Source organism: Sinohyriopsis cumingii, chromosome 4 (genome assembly GCF_028554795.1).
Source record: "Sinohyriopsis cumingii isolate HCF-2022 chromosome 4, ASM2855479v2, whole genome shotgun sequence".
Taxonomy (NCBI): domain Eukaryota; kingdom Metazoa; phylum Mollusca; class Bivalvia; order Unionida; family Unionidae; genus Sinohyriopsis; species Sinohyriopsis cumingii.
The window spans coordinates 74649952-74667237 of NC_142964.1; the positions used below are offsets into that span (position 1 = coordinate 74649952).

At 35.0% G+C, this 17286-nt stretch overlaps 1 long non-coding RNA gene across 1 annotated transcript; it reads right to left on the reverse strand.

The window, feature by feature from the left end:
• Nucleotides 1–3228: 3228 nt before the first annotated feature.
• LOC149801467 (uncharacterized) lies at nt 3229–4029 on the reverse strand. The gene is made up of 2 exons (XR_016420654.1): nt 3884–4029; nt 3229–3303 (listed from the first exon to the last, which is right to left on the reverse strand). It is a non-coding gene; the product is annotated as an uncharacterized LOC149801467 (long non-coding RNA).
• Between the last annotated feature and the right edge of the window lie 13257 nt (nt 4030–17286).

Sequence of the window (17286 nt, forward strand, 5' to 3'; positions counted from 1 at the left end):
AAAACCTGAAACCCCACTTATTAGAGTTTTGGTCACATGCTTTATTTATCCATCCACAGTGGATTGCAATGCTTTCCCTGCTTTTGTTCGTGCTAGTTTGTAGTTTTCTGCAGCAAAACGTATATTTTCATATTTCAGGCGAACAGGCCTGGCATCAAATCAGCTCACTACCATAGAAACCTGCCAACAAGCAATCGTATTATTGATTGCCTGGCAAGGTAGAATTCCACATAAGATCTCTTTATCTGGTTGATTCAAGTCTACTTAGCAGTCTAAACCGTTCTGAACGACACAACAGCTACCAAAGCTGAAGCTGGTCGGATCCGATTTTAATCAGGTGAACAATCGAATATAATGTAATGCATGGTTCCAAAACTCTTTTATGTGGGCACAAGGAATTGTGTTTGGACGAGTTTCCTACACTAAGTGCGGTGTATCCAATATGTTGCAGTCTGTGTCTGACACTTTAATGAGGAGCCCCGAGTGGCCCAGTGATCAAAAGCGCTCACCGTTATGGATAATTGCCATTTCACTTATGTCTACGTTGGTTCGAGTCTCGGAATCGGCCAATGTCGGTATGTTAGAAAACTTGCGAGTACCTTCTCGTGGGTCGGTGTTTTTCCCCGTGGTTTTCCAGGGTTCTTCCTCAACCATTTATACTGGCCTCCATTTATAGCCTATCTTGTGTTGAAAAATGGTGCTAAACCCTACAACAACAACAACACTTTGGTGAAACAGGTATCGCAATTATTGCTGCGTTCAAATGAAATGTCTCAAGAAATCCAGTTTAAAAACAAGCTTGATAGTGATGACTGCTCACACCATTAACAATAATATTCAGCTTTATTGATTCCATGCATAAATCTCTCACTAGTTTTAGACAATGTGAAATAGATTTAGACAATGTGAAATAGATATTGCCCACACAAGGCGATCCTGTCTGCTGCTAAACAAATGGCTATCCCGCAAGCAACGTGTACCCCATTAGACAGTGTCTCAACCATGGCACGATACCAACTAATAAATGTCATCAGACTAATCAGACAGGGTGTGCAATTCCGTGTTCACGAGGAAACCTCAATCAAAATATTACGTGTTTCTTTTTTGGATCCTATTTTGAGGCAGACGATTGTTCTGTTCTAGTTATAAATTCGGTTGAAGCTAAGGTAAAGGTGTATGTCTCTGAGTAGCCAATTTATATAAAACGTATCTCCATTGCTTACAGAAAAGTTCACTCAATCAATTGTCCCATACTAGATTATGTAGAACAATGCACAAATTTATCAACAAACGGCGAAGATACGAGTTTAGCAAAGCCTGAACTTTATTCATGTGTAGGACTCGTGTGCTACCATTATATCCTGTCTCCCCCTTTCGTTAGAAACATAAAATAAGTCTGTGTGAACGGTATTTCAGTATCCAGTGTAATATCGTTATCCTCCATCTGAAAGCAAAGATTCAAGTAATCCTCAACAATATGATGTAGCCTAGTCATTACCCTGTGTACTGTACAACGATAGCAAACTCAATATCCCAATTTTAATCAGAATCATGAAAATGATTTCTCACTTCAGATAGAAGAGAATTACAAGATTGCAACGCGAAGGTCCTGCACCAGTTTGTCACGCCGGAGTCTGTTTCAATGTCAGTCGGATCTCGTTTATGAAATTGAAGAATCACACTCGTAATATAGCATTACTACCAAATTGCATATCTCTGTCTCTAACGCGAAATGCAAATCGATGTAGATGTGTTACTAAACCTATGGGGACAGGGAATTTGAAAGGTCAATATGAACTTATATTAGTGATTGTCAGATCAACTTATCTTAATCGTAAGAACATGTCGATTTAAATAGATTATATGATATACTTTAATATATCTGATGAAACCTTCTCTTCTTTGCAGTCTGTTAACGCCTATGATTGGTGTTGGCTTCCTTGTGTACGTTCATATATATTAGTGTTTGCAAGTGAAGCAGAACGGAAAATGTCTGTAGACGATATAGTTTCTTTAGAAAGTCGTCCAATATATTATCATATTCAAACTGCAGAAGGTTATTTCCATTAACTCATTGTAGAGCGATGAAAAGGCAACACACTATTAACTTGATAGCTGCAATTAATGTTATCAACAACGATGCTAGTCGCACACAATATGCAATATTCTAATTTTCCTTTTTTCTATGACATTTCTTGTCTTAGTTCTTATTTGGTTCCTCTGCTCTATATCTCCAAGGAAAGTCTGCCACCTGCCTATCAAGCATATAAGATGAATACATTGTCCAGCGTTTTTGTTGACATTTTGTGTTTAATTTGTAAGATATTTGTTATATATTCTCGAACATATTTCTTTTGTTTCATGTCACATGCATATTTATTACACAAACATTTAATGTTAAAATTTGGATAGTGCGCTCGAAAAAAGGAAGTCCTGTTGGAAGAAACTGTCTGCTTTTGACGCTTGGATAATGTGGCAGTACTGTAAGTAAGGCTGGAAGTTTAGTAGCATTTGATGAAATCTACCGCCCAAACGTTTGAGTTAGGTGTAGTTCAGAAAAATATTTAATGTCGTATGTTTGGCAATGTGTTCTCAAACGAAGGTGTTGTGTAAAGAAAAACTATGACAACAGATAAAGAGATAGGGGGAGAGATGGAGGAAAGGAGACATGGGGAGGAGAGAGAGAATAAAAATCTTTTATTAAAAGATTAAAAAATCCAGAAAAAAAGAAAAAGACAAAGAGTCATGTGAATATTCAAGACAAGGTAAGAAATGCCACCAATTTCGGAGAAAACTTTAATCCATGCTTAATTAGACACTTAAATTGATGGCTGACTGGTTACTTTAATGAAAGTGGAATTTTTGTACCATAAACAACGTAATCGTAATAGTTAAATACCACTGTAAACAGATAAATAAGGGACAGCAACTACGACTTCAGATGAGCTTCTAAATTGAGACAAAGTGCTCAGTTCTGGGCGACATAACCTTACATCGTAAGGTCCCCGAAACAAAATCTGAAACTTGCACTCCTTGATCTTGTTCCCAGTTGCAGCAATGAAGAGCGAGAGAGAAGAGAATTCCACAATGGAAAGCATCTAAACGAGCAAAACGTCCCCAAATCACCTCCGGCTTCAGAATTCAAAGCAAATGGTTGAGATAATATATACGATATTATTATTTTATTCTGTTTCGGAACTAATTAAGCAGAAAGAAAAAGAGATTCAATTTATTGTACAACTTCTTTATTTAAACATTTGGACAATATTCACATTTGCTTGAAGGATTTTGCCACTGTCGCATCTGAAAGAACAAAATGAATTTCACTTTAACCTAGTCGCATACTCTATTCGTAACCATATCTTTATGATAAGCATGCATAAATGTGAAGAAACTATGGATCAACATGTTACCTGAAACATAAATTCCTACACTATATTTGCAACTGATATAATGACATTAAGACACGCCAAAACGACTGATAGACTATGTCTTGTTCATGCATACAGTGCTGACCTTTAACGTCAGTTGAAAGGCACCTGAATACAATGCAAGACAAACAATTAAGGAAAGGTGGAAAATTCAGACTACGGTTTCTATTATCATGAGTTTAAAAAGTATTATGGTTACTTTAGAAAGAGTTACAAAAATGAAAAATACCGTTTATCTAAGAGAGGTAAATTATGAAGATCATGCAAACTTATTAGAAACGATCCAAAATGACGAATGGCTTATCGGCAAGGTTGGTAAATCAAGATTTGTATATTTTACACAGTTCCTCTTGAAGTTTGTTTTTATTTTCAAAGACACATTCCTACCGGTTATGAGACGCGTGCTGGGTCAATACTGCAATATGGATGAAAGTAAAAGCGAGATTGTTTACCGTAGAGTTTATGGGTTTAGTAATATATAGGACAGCATCTAACTGATCTGGAATGGCTTCCATAAGGGTCGTACATTCTGCATGGTCCATCTTCCCTTTCTCCATGTAGACAGACCCGCCGGCATTGACATATATCAGGGAGCAAGCGTATAATAATAATAATAATAATAATAATAATAATAATAATAATAACAATAATAAAAAGCAGAAAATAATACTAAAAAGATTAATTTATGGAGCATGGAAGAATACGAAGAATAAGAAAACGAAAACAAAGAAGAAAATTAAAGACATACAAAAGCAACTAACGAAAACCAAAATTGGTAAACCGACTCTAGCAGTGACATTGGATTCTGTTCGCGCATCCCTCTTTACTTCTTTGTTCCTGACTTATCAGCCACGAGATATTGAATTTGAAACGTTTGAATTCCATACTGGTTTCCCTATTCACCACTCGTAACAACAATGTAAATTGAGCTGACATTGCTTTTCGACAATTGCGAATACAAGAAGGATGCTGATGATCATGTTCGTCATGATCAAAATAACGATTATGCTGATGATGTCGATCATTGGTATAAAGATGGTAGCTAGGTGGATCTTATACTGACGGGGACGATATTGTTCAAACTAGAAATACATTTGACGATAGCCGGATAAACGAAGATGAAATTAGGAAGACGACTACAACGACATGGAGTAGTCGTATCATTAAGATCATAGTTACCTTGAGCTGCAGTGAAGTGGATGACCATCAGACTGAAAACGAGGAAGAATATAATGGTGGATGCCTTTAACATATTTCCTTTGTTTTAACGGCAATAATTGTGCTTGAATACAAGTGAATTCCCGCTAAATTGCTATTTATACAAAAGATCCAGGAAGGACATGGCTTATCATAAATTATGGTGACGAGGGATTGTTTCAAGGAAATGGTTTCGAATATATCTTTACCGTTTGAAAATATGATGTGTCCATATTTAAAAAAGATTTCTGTCAGTTCATCAATTGGGCATGTAAAACTGTCATGTAATTTAACCAGATCCGTACTCATGCCGAATTCTTAATTTCTTCTGTATCCCGTACTAGACCAAAATGTGGAATTGTTTACTGTTGTTGACAGAAATGTTGACATAATATAAGCTGTCCATCTTTAAATATCTACAGTCATTAAGTTCGGTTAAGATTGGATTATTTAATGTGTGCGGAATGTGAAGCTATATGGAGTACTTAAATAAGAAACAGATTGTTAAATCTCATCAGATTACTGACGTAAATGATAGTTGGTAACTCAGAATTTGAACTGTTGAACCCGTTTCATGTTAACTTTTAATCTGCCTTCCCTCAAAAAATTGAAAGTGTACTATTCATTTAAATCTGTGCTGTCCAACCCGCGGCCAGCGGGCCACATGCAGCCCGCAGGCTGATTTTAAATGACCCGCCAGAGCTCGAGCAGCTATATAGTCGTTGCTTTTCAGTTTTCTGCTGAGGCCCTCGGCTTCAAGAAAAACATTTTTCAGTGGCCCATGGTGTCAAAAAGGTTGAACAGCACTGATTTAAATGTTCAAATGATTTGAATGATTTTGCGATAGTTCCAAAATGCACGATTGATAGAAATCATGTTTTCAAAATTGTTGAAACCTAAAGACTACTTCTTGTCATTTGACTACGTCCTAGATTAATGTGTATCCTAGAAAACTGTAAAATAATAAATAAATTCAACGCCTGTAATGTTTTTCATGATAGATGAATAAATATATGGTTATATGTAGGCATGCATGACCATTTGACATGTCATTTATAACTTCGAATACAAGTTGACTCCATTTAAAAATATTTGTATGGAGAGTGAACCTGAAAGTAATTGCATGCTTATTTTTGGGAGTCATTCGTGTCAACATACGTAATTTTTATATCTTCACAGGAAGAAAATAGTTGGTAAATAAAAAATTATCCACACTTCAGATTTCTTTTAATACCAAGTGTATTTTGTAATGAAAAGAAGACAATAGATAATACATTTTACATAATACATTAATCTCATTTGTCTGAGTTATGCTTCTTTCTATAAGAGAAGAAATCCCTCAAATGTACTTGACAATAATAATTGTCACCGATTAGCTGTAATATGTGTAGTGTCTATATTTAATAAACATGATGTGAATTTTTGTTAATCTAAATGCATTTAATAATGATCGTTTCACATGCTGGAATCTCTATATCTTTCTTATCTCCTCTCTCTCTCTCTCCATAAGATATATCTTATCAATACACGAAAGGTAGATCAGACATGAGGAGATTTCATTGGGTTCTTATTTCTGCCTATTAACAACACTCGATGACGGGATTTCTTAACAATATGCCTTTTGGGTTAGTAATCAGCAAGACCAAATTACAAATAGGAGACAATAAACATGTCACGCATTATTAAAATATGTGGGAAGAGAGCAAACATATATAGACCTGATTTTGTCACATGTTTCGCGCGCGAATTATACGTGGAATTAGATCATGCTATTGTTCATATTGTGAAAAGGTGATATACAGTCAGTTACGCATACATACGTCTAGATGCAAGGTCCCATTCACATCATGTATCTTACATGACTTGAAAACTAATCATTACTTCACATGTTTCAAAGTTTTATTCTCGAGTAGTTAAGTACATTGAAATACCTATTTAAATACTCTTTTCATTTTATACTTTGCTCCTCAATCAATGCATTTCTTTAAGCGGCATTGACAATGATATTAAATACAAATAATTATTCTTTCTCTCCTTCCTTCCTTCCTTCCTTCTTTCTTTCTTTCTTTCTTTCTTTCTTTCTTTCTTTCTTTCTTGCTTTCTTGTTTTCTTGTTTTCTTTCTTTCTTTCTTTCTTTTGAACTTGATCCAATTCCAACATCACTCCTGCTTGAGTGCTTAGATCCAATATAGCCTTCACTAACTGATGTTATTAATACCTCTCTCTCATATGGGGAATTCCCACCATTTTTCAAAACTGCCATTGTAAAGCCTCTGCTGAAGAAACCAACACTAGACCATAACGATTTAAAGAACTACCGCCCAGTTTCTAATCTCCCATTCATATCAAAAATCTTAGAAAAGGTTGTTCTATCCCAGCTTGTATCTCATCTGAATTCAAACAGTCTTTTTAGCAATGTACAATCTGCATATCGCCATTGCCACAGTACTGAAACTACTCTTCTAAAAGTAGTTAATGACATTCTTTCTGCTTTGGATAGCGGAAAGATTACAATCCTCACCCTCCTTGATTTGTATGCAGCATTTGACACAGTAGACCATGATATATTACTTCACCATCTCCAGCATGTATTTGGCATTCATGATACAGCCTTACTGTGGTTCAAGACATACTTGGTCAACAGGACACAAATTGTGTCTGCAAATGGAATACACTCTAGCCCAGTTAATCTATGTTGTGGTGTTCCACGGGGGTATGTTCTTGGACCTGTTCTCTTAATTCTATACACTCAGTCGCTCTCAAGTGTCATAGATCATCATCCAGCGTCTGACTAGTTGTACGCTGATGACACCCGAAAATACAAATTTAGCCACCCAACTGAATTTGATGCTACCATCCAATGTGTAGAGAGGTGCATTTTAATGATGATAAAACTGAGGCCATTCTGATCGCAACACAAAGACTATCTCATTCACAGCCTTTACCTCAAACAATGAATATCATCAACATCAACATTAAATTCACACAGTCAGTACGAAACCTAGGTGTTACACTGGACAGTACTCTCACATTGCACCAACATGTCATGAACATATGCAAGGCTGCATATCTTGAGCTGAGACGCATCAGCTCCATTCGCAAATACCTTTCAGTTGATGCCACTAAAGCACTTGTGTATTCATTAGTACTTTCAAGACTGGACTATTGTAACTCCACTTTGTCTGGTTCATCTCAGTATCTACTCCAGAAACTTCAGAAAGTTCAAAACACAGCTGCATGGATCATACTTAGAGTACCACAATAAGAGCACACCTCTGTATCTTACACTGGCTATCCATTCGATTCAGAATCAAACAAAACTTTGTTCTCAAGGCTACGTTTCAATGACGGGCTCAAGTCCAACATACCTCTCTGACCTCACCCATGTATACACACCAGCAAGATACTTACGCTCCTTTTCTGACACTCGTATACTCATTATTCCCACTATGAAAACGAAGTCATATGGACAACGTTCTTTTGCATACCAGGGCCCAGCAACGTGGAATGAATTGCCCACTGAACTTAAACACAAAGACACAGTGATCCCATTCAAGGGTGCTCTTAAAACTCACTTATTCCGACTGCAAGAACAAACTTAAAAACCTAATAATGTTTCCTACCTTAAATATTTTCAGCATGTTGTTTGTGTTTTCTAATTTCATGGTGTTTGGTTTTGTAATCATATCAATTTATATGTTTTTTATGTTATAGGTGTTGTCTAATGTTGTAAAGCGCTTAGAGCTTCCACAGATTAGGCGCTATGCAAAGTCCTCATTATTATTATTATTATTATTATTATTATTATTATTATTATTATTGTCATTATTATTATTATTATTATTATTATTATTATTATTATTATTATTTGACTAATATGTAAAAGATCGATACAATTCCAACATTTTCCTTTCGAGGGGCTGTACTGTGTATATATATCTTTGCGTCATTTTCGTTTGGTCTATGACTGCAGATTATATTTCTAGATAAAGCTATAAATAGTTGCATACTAGTTTTAAATTCAGCCTTGAAAATGAACCTGCTAAAGTCTGAGGGAATTGTCTGATTGGATATTTAAATACTTCGAATAAATCAAGTGGAGGTATTGTTATTTCCTCGCATTGTTTTTGTTTCAGTATCAGCATAATCATAAGAGATGTGTTTAATGTTGCATATATATTTAATTTCAGAAGAATAATGTATTGAAATTCTTTACTGGAACCACTCATTTATCATATGCCTCTCTGGGCTAATCCAAAAACGCTGTAATTATTATAAATTTATTTAAAGACATTCCTAGTAGTGCTACATGATACGTTCACATTCAAGTTAGCACAGCTGTTGCTGCATTCAAAGGAAATTAGTCCAGACTCAAGATTGACAGTGATAACATCTCACAAAAATGACTTGCAATAATGTGCAGCGTTATTAATCCCACAAAGAAACTTCTCCATTTTTGTTGCCAAGGTGAAAAAGAAATTGTCAAAAACATGATGATCTCTGTGGTTCCACAAATGGTTAACCGTCAAGGTACATTCACCCCCTCAGATAGTATCACAAACAAAAGACCACACCATTGTTGGAATGTAGAGGCTGTGATCAGCTGTTATTGAGCCGCATATGTGTAGATGAGATGATCATCTCAACAGGTCATTCGGGAATCTTTATATTTAACCGTTTTAATGACTAACTCTGCAAAACTCACATAGAAAATGTTCAATTCGGCAGCTATTTGTTAAACGCACCAAAATTATTCTCTTTTGTCAAGCATTCCATCATTCTAGTTGCTCGAGAATGCAATGAATGAGTCATGTAGGCTATCGTCATCTATGATCAAGTTTCATTTTTCGAATTTGTTTAACATAAATTAAATCGCTTTCAGTAGAATCAATATAAAGAATAATTACATATGCTCTTGGAAGCTAAACCACGTGGAAACTATGACAACAGTAGACGCTTACATGAACTGTGTTTGCGAAGGAAAGTAAATATATAATTAATTATACGTTCTATGTTGTGGGAAATGTATTGCTGACGCTGACGTTAGTTTCATGTTGTAATTTCTAGATAACAAAGATGAGCTCTGTTAGCTTGTGTTCTGGATTTCCTTTGTGTATTTAATATTATTTGAGAGTTGATGGTTGATTGAATACAACGTGTACTCTTCAACATATGTTTCAAATGTTCCTTATAAAGAACTTCATATGCGAAGAAACCATCCCGTGACAGCAGTGAAAGATAGGGCAATGGACTGGAAATTCCAAGACAGTCTTAACAATGAAATTTTTACATTCAAGACTCCTAGAACTTCAGCACATTCAAGGATATTGTTACACGTGCACAATTCGGAGCTGGAATTCCTTCGGCCTACTCAAATTATTTGGACTTGTGATATAACCTTCAGGATTAATTTGGACATAATTCATAATACTGTATGTTCCTTTTATATTTTATTTTATAATGTAAAGAATTATATTATTTATATTTTACATACCTTTTTGGATTTACTTCTTTCGGTTACTAAGTTTAAGACCATAGAGTCGTTAGTAAAAATGGGCGCTAGTCCGGGATTCAAATTGCATTAAAATGTTTGAGAAAAATTCAATTTGTCATTTGAAATACAAATTCATTTTATTAATGGTCATATTGCGTGGTATTTTAATTTCAAATATTGTAATGAATCTAGTGTGAAACCTTTAAAAACAACGACGTGTTGATGGAGTTTGGGAAACCATTATTCAATTTCGGACGTAACAACCTGTTTCATAAAATAAGAAGTAAGAAATATTTGCATACAATCTTTAGTGGAGAAGATATTCTAGTCTAATATGTTCTATTAGTAAGTTTCTATAGATGTAAATAGAGAGAAGAAAGATTCAAAGATAAATGATGGAAATTCGAAACCAAAAAAGAAGTTCGGGTTTGGTGATGCCAAAACTTTTATGTAGATCAATATTTTCCGTGTTTGGAGAAAAAAGGCAGAGATTGGCCAAAAGAACATTAGCCTTTACTATTACCATGTGTCATTACTGACAAAAATCATGAAGTCTACACTTCTTTGTCTGTACAAGAAAGTACTAATTATCATGTGGTTTAGGGACGTATTTTGCAGGATTATACGCTGGTACCTGAGACATATCGACAAAGGTGTGCGAATTATGGAAGAGAAACCGGACAAACTAATGTCAAAATTGGAAGCGAAAAAGAACTACTTTCTGATAAGCGATGCTTAGTCAAGAAGGTTGATGAAGACAATGATAAACGTATTCAACTCATATTAGTTGAAGGGTTCGAACATTGCATGTTTAGTGATGCCAAGACCTACATTGATGAGCAAAAGGTACCAAGTTTGGAAGATGCTGCTCGTACCTGTGAAAATTATTTCTAGACTCAGAAAGGTTCAGTAGTACGTTTTTGCTTTAATAAGAAACAGTCTCAGCCTTACACTATTACTTCCAAATCTCAATCTAGCACATTTAGGAATGAAACTTGTGATAAAAGACTGACCAGAAAGTCTTCCCTTTTCATAAGAGCACTTATTCTACGAGGAAAGGGTGCGTTCTACCGATTAAAAAATAAGGAATAGAATAAAGACAGATTTATCCCAAGTGTTCTAATTTCTAAGAAGACATGGTAAATTTATTTTATAAAAAGTAAATCAATTGTTTTGTCAAACAAATCCGAGTCTGATTATATTATGGATAATTTGGAACCATTCATATCCAAAGTTTTCTATGACTTATTGGTGATTTTGCCAAGCCTAACCTTAATGAAATATTAAGGGACAGGGGAACTTCTCAGAGCATTATTTTAATAGGTCCAATGACTTTGTCACAGAAGTCTTCTTATTGTGAACGCGTGTATATCCAGGGAATATGGTGTGGATTGTATTAAAGTTTCTGCCCATTTTAATAATTTGTCATGAAACTTTGTCTCAAGACCGTGACAGTCTGTATAGTGACTTCTTTGACCAGTGAGGGTATTCATTTTTTACTCTGCAATGACCTAGATGGTGATAAGGTCGTGATTAATCCACTTATAAATGACAACTCTTGTTTTGATCAAAACGTTTGATCTTATTGAAAATGCTTTCTCTGACCTAAAGCCCGATTGTGCAGTTTAAAGATCTATTGCAAAATACATTCTGGAAAATGATGTGATCAGGAACTTATTCCTTTTGTGGACACATATTTTGGTCCGTCTTGATGAGGTCACTTTTGCCCTTGGTATCGATCAAGCAGGAGAAATTGAACACAGTGATCATCTTTTTATTACTCATTCTCTTTCTTCTAATCAGGATGACAAAACAAAAACACTCACTCTTTGAACAGCATCAGGATCCTGAGATTTCCATTTTCGTTCATAGGACTGCTGGCAAAATTGTATCCATACAAATACCGGTCAGTTATTTTGGGACAAATGTGGTCCTTATAAGACATAGGAAACACGTGAATTACCCACCCGCTGTCTACAAGTGGTCAGTGAGCTATCACATTATTGTTCCTAAGTCGTATAGAAAGGATTTTCTTAACCTAGCCCTTGAAACGCCATTGGCTTGGCATTTCGATTCAATACCATCTTTTATATATTGAATCAGTTTTATTGTCTGAAGACTGAAAGTGATGTTTGTAAATATTGCATATTTTGTTACACTTATCAGAGAGTAGGAAAACCCAATCAGAAGATACCTGAGCATCATTTGCAACCTTTCTTCCTTTTTTTGACGTAACCTGTAGCAGCCTAATGGCAGAATATGTCGGTACATTACCTAAGACGATGACGGAAAACTAATACTTATTGACCACAATGTGTGCAATTTCTTTATGAAATATAAAAAATGTAAAAATGCAACAAAAACCTCACTTTAATAAAATTTGTGGTAGGTTTCTGTTGTCCAAAATCTGTCCAATTCGATCAGGGTCTAATTTAATGTCATGAATTTTTGAACAAGTTTTGCATGAGTTACTTATCTAACAGTTTAAATCTCTGTCTCTCACCCTGAAAGTCAAGGTGCTTTGGAAAGATTTCACCAGACTCCGAAGGATATTATTCGCTTATATGGCTTTGATACAGGAAACGTTTGGAATGAGGGTGAGAATTTGCTGCTGTTTGCTGCTAGGGAATCAGTTTAAACTTCATTAGCCTTTGGTCTTTTTGAACTAGAGTTTGAACATATTGTCCGTGGACAATTAAAGCCATTGAAAGAGAAAAGTCTTTGAAGCAAAATTTTAATCTGATTATGTCTCTGATATTAAATATAATATGTCAAAGGCTTGTGATGTAGAACGAAGGTATTAAAAATAATAAAGTTTTCAGTCTGGTTATAGAGCTCTGTCTCTCTTGCCCGTACCTCTGAATCCTCTACAGGCTAATGTCTGTGGTCCTCGTATAATTAAAATGAAAGTAAGCGACTTAAATTATTCCATTAGGTTTCTGAGAAGCAGACACAGAAACATCGTTGCCAGATAAATATATTAAATGAGTATATTGAATGGGATAGCACTGTTAATCAATCAGTAATGTTAGTTGTATCTAGGAATGTTTAAGAAAACGAAATTGATTATTTTCTGACGAATGCTTTCATTGAATCAAATAAATGTAACTGAAGTGCACCATATATTCTTGCTCCGAAACCAGATCATACTCTCCGCATGTGTACTGGCTGTGGAAAAGTAAACAATGTCACCAAAACAGATTAATTCACAATACCAACAATCGCTAACTGCATTGACTAAACTGGAAATGCAAAACATGTCATCAAGTTTGGCTATTTCAAAGAATTCTAGCACATTTTTTTTTCTCGAAAGAGCTAAGGAAATTTCACCTTTGCAAATCCAGATGGACTTTGTCGATATAAAGTGATGCCATTTGTTGTGACGAATTCCCTGCCGACATCCCTGAGGTAAATCGTTACATATGGATTAGATAATTGTGATGCGCATATAGATGACGTCATAATTTATAATGATACTTAGAAAGATCATTTACAGACCATGCGGAAATTCTTTGTTAGGCAAAGTGGTGTAAATTTTACACTTTAAATAATTGGCAGTGTTATCATGCTCGTATCTCATTTTTAGGTTATATTGTGCGACACGGTCAAATTAAAAAAGGTTTAGGTTATGATTATCTATAAATTCACAGTGCCTATCAATAAATTTAAACTGATGTGATTTTTGGGTATGGCTGGAATTTATTGTAAATTTTGCTAAACTGTTTTCAACAATTGTTGCACCTTTGACCAATTTGTGAAGTATCGATACCAGTTTTATTTTAGTAGTTTCTTTTGATAAATTTAAGGTCGTGTATGGGAGTACGGTAGTTTGTTCAGCTCCAGATTTCAATCACTCATTTAAAATGTTTGTTGATGCCAGTAATATAGGGGCTAGTAAGAAGATAAAAATAGTTTTGATCCTTCAGTGTCCTATTTCTCAGATAAAATAACCATGCATCAGAGAAAGTATTTCACAATCAAGAAGGAATAATTGGGTCAAATATTGCCTTTTCAAAACTTTGAAGTGCATATTAGTTCGCTCCTTTTCAGATTATTTTATTCATTGATCACAACCTTTTTACTTTCATTAACAGAAGGAAAACAGAAAATCAGAGATTAGTAACGTCGAAATAGATGCTGCAGGAATATAATATTGACAAACGAAACGTTAATCTGATTGCAGACGCTCTTCAACGTGTACAGAATGCTATATTGTTTTTTATTTAGATGTTGTGTCATTCTTAAACATCTTTCTTTATAATTGTGTTATCATATTATCATTTGCATGTAGGTGACTGATATGCAAAAGAAATATACAATTCCATATTTTTCCTTGCGAGGAGAAGTGTTATATATATATCTGTATTTTGGGTTTGACTTTTGGTCTATGACTATAGATTATATTTCTAGATACAAAGTTATAAATAGGTGCATATTAAGTTTAAACTCAGCATTGATAATGATCCGGATTAATTGTCTGAGTTGATTGTTAGATATTGCAAAACGTGGGATTATCGCTATTTCCCATCATTTTTCTTGTTTCAGTATCAGCATAATTATAATATGTATTTAATGCTGTGTTTAGATTTAATTTGAAATTATTTATTGGAACCACAAATAGCTCAGATAAGTGTAGGATTAAAGCACAATTTTGTAATTATTATTAATTCATTCAAAATAATTCTTATCAATGCTACATGATACGTTCAAGACTGTTAGCACATCCAATAAAGCGCAGTTGTTACATTCAAATGACACATGTTTCTCGAAATCTAGTCCTATCACAAGTTTGACAGTGATAACGTTACAGCTTGGTATGGTGTCTGGCTTTATTGGTCTCATGTATCTTACACCCCTTTTTAGCGTAAGCGAAAAATAAATTGTTCGAAAAATCATTTTGTCTGCTGTTACACAAATGGTTATCCCGCAAGCAACATGTACCCTCTCAGATAGTATCACAAACAAAACACCATACTAATAACTAAATGTAATCAATATAACCAGGCAGGGTGTACAATTCCTTATTCGCTAGGAAACCTGAATCAGGATGATATAGGTTTCTTGTTCGAGGCCTCTCTTGAGGGAAACTATTGTTCTGTTGTAGTCAGAGAAGGTGAAGAACAAATATGTGTCTCTGAGAAGACAATTTAAGCCAAAACTAACTCCACCAATTCTCCCATTTAAATTCCACAGAACATTGTACAGCTTTATAAACTATCCGAAACGACACGAGTTAGCAATCCTTGAACTGTATTCATGTTTAGGACTCATGTACTTCTCATCATATCATGTATCCTACCTTTCTTTAGAAACATTAAACAATGCATGTTTGAAAATAGTCTCACCAATCAGTATACTATAACCATCCCCCAGCTTAAAGCAAAGAGTGAAAATTTTCCAACAACACGGTTCAGTCTTATCATTAATTTGTGTACAATAGAACAATTGCAAACTGATATCTCAATTTTATTCAGAATCATGAAGATGATTTCATACCTCAAGTAACCGTCAGCCACAAGATTTGAAAACCGACTTCCTGTACCAGTTGATTACGTCGGAGACTGTTTTAATGTCAATCAGATCTCCTTTATAAAACTTACAATCCTCACTCGGAATATAGTGCTTCTAACAGCATGCCTATCTCTGTCACTAACACGAAATGTAACTCTGTGTTGACAGTCTATTAATAGTAAGTGGACCGGGAATTTAAAAGGTTAATATTCACCTTTCCAACTTTTTGTTCTAGGACAACTCTTATTTGAGCTCTTTTATTGGTCCATTTCTCTATTTTTCCAAGGAAAGCCGCACATCAGCCGACCAGAGATAAACATACAAACATATAACATGGATATATTGCCTCTTCCAGCGTTTTCGTTACCATTTTGTGTTCATTTTGCAACTTATTGGTGAAATATTCAATATCATAGGTAACATGTTTCATGTTGTATGTGCCTTTATTACATACTTATTTAATGTTACAAATTTGACCCGTCCTTCGAAACAGAAGTTCAGTCCACGTTTCGTATCGCAAACTACTTATATCTGTACTTCGGTGACTGCATGCAGATATTGTTATTTATAAATCCCTATCCGTTTTGGACCATATTCGTACAAATGCTGAAAATGTGTAAAATATACAAAACTGCATTATTCTTTTGTTCATTACTACAGATCCATTTCATCTTACATCGCTGATGTGGTGTACCACACAAATGTTCAGTCTGTGATTCCGTATGGCACACCTAAAATTTCTGTAACACAAATCCATCCTGGTAATAGTCTAAAACGTTATGGCATTCTGTTAGTTTATACTAGTGGTTTATTGCTACAGATCTTAAATTATTCGAAAATGTCCAGAGACGTTTGTGATTTTAAGAAATTGTCGCTTCAGCTGGGCATAATTGGGCAGTGCCGTAGGTAATGACAATTAGGTTAAGGGCTTTTGACGTTTTCTTTGCCGAGATTATAGAGCTGTTTAACATAAATATTCAGGAAAATATGATTGATAATGAGTTCTCAGATGAAACTGGTATGCAAAATGACGCTAAACATGAGAGAGTGAGTGAGAGGTGGTGTGCGATAGGGTGCAAGTACGTTGCCCCGGAAATCTTGTATTGGAAGTTTAAAAAATTCAGACAAAACAAAGAATACGCAAGAGGTCATGTCGAGATTCAGTTCATGGCAAACTATTCCACCACGTTCGGAAAGCACTTTTATCCATATTCAAATGAACACTTACATTTACGTCTTGTTGGTTACGTTAATTAAAAACAGCTATAAACAGACAATTAAAGGGCAGTAACTACGCCCACAGCATCATGAACTTCAAATGGCTTTGCAAATGATCACCAAATGCTAAGTTATGGGAGGCAAGACGTTATATCAAACATTTGAAATAAGCGAAGAACAAAATTGGTTAAAAGTGCACACGTTGATCTCGTTCCAAGCCGCAGCAAGGGAGAAGTAACTTCCCGCAATTGAAAGCATCCAAAAATAACAACCATACCCAAAACAAAGATCAGCCTCAGAGTTAAAAGAAAATGGTTTGTCTAAGTTTATATGATAGTATGATAGTATTATTAGATACTGTTTCGAAACTATTTAACCTCCAGACTTAGAGTTGAAATCATGCAGCCTTAAAGGGTTAATGCATAAATCACTAAT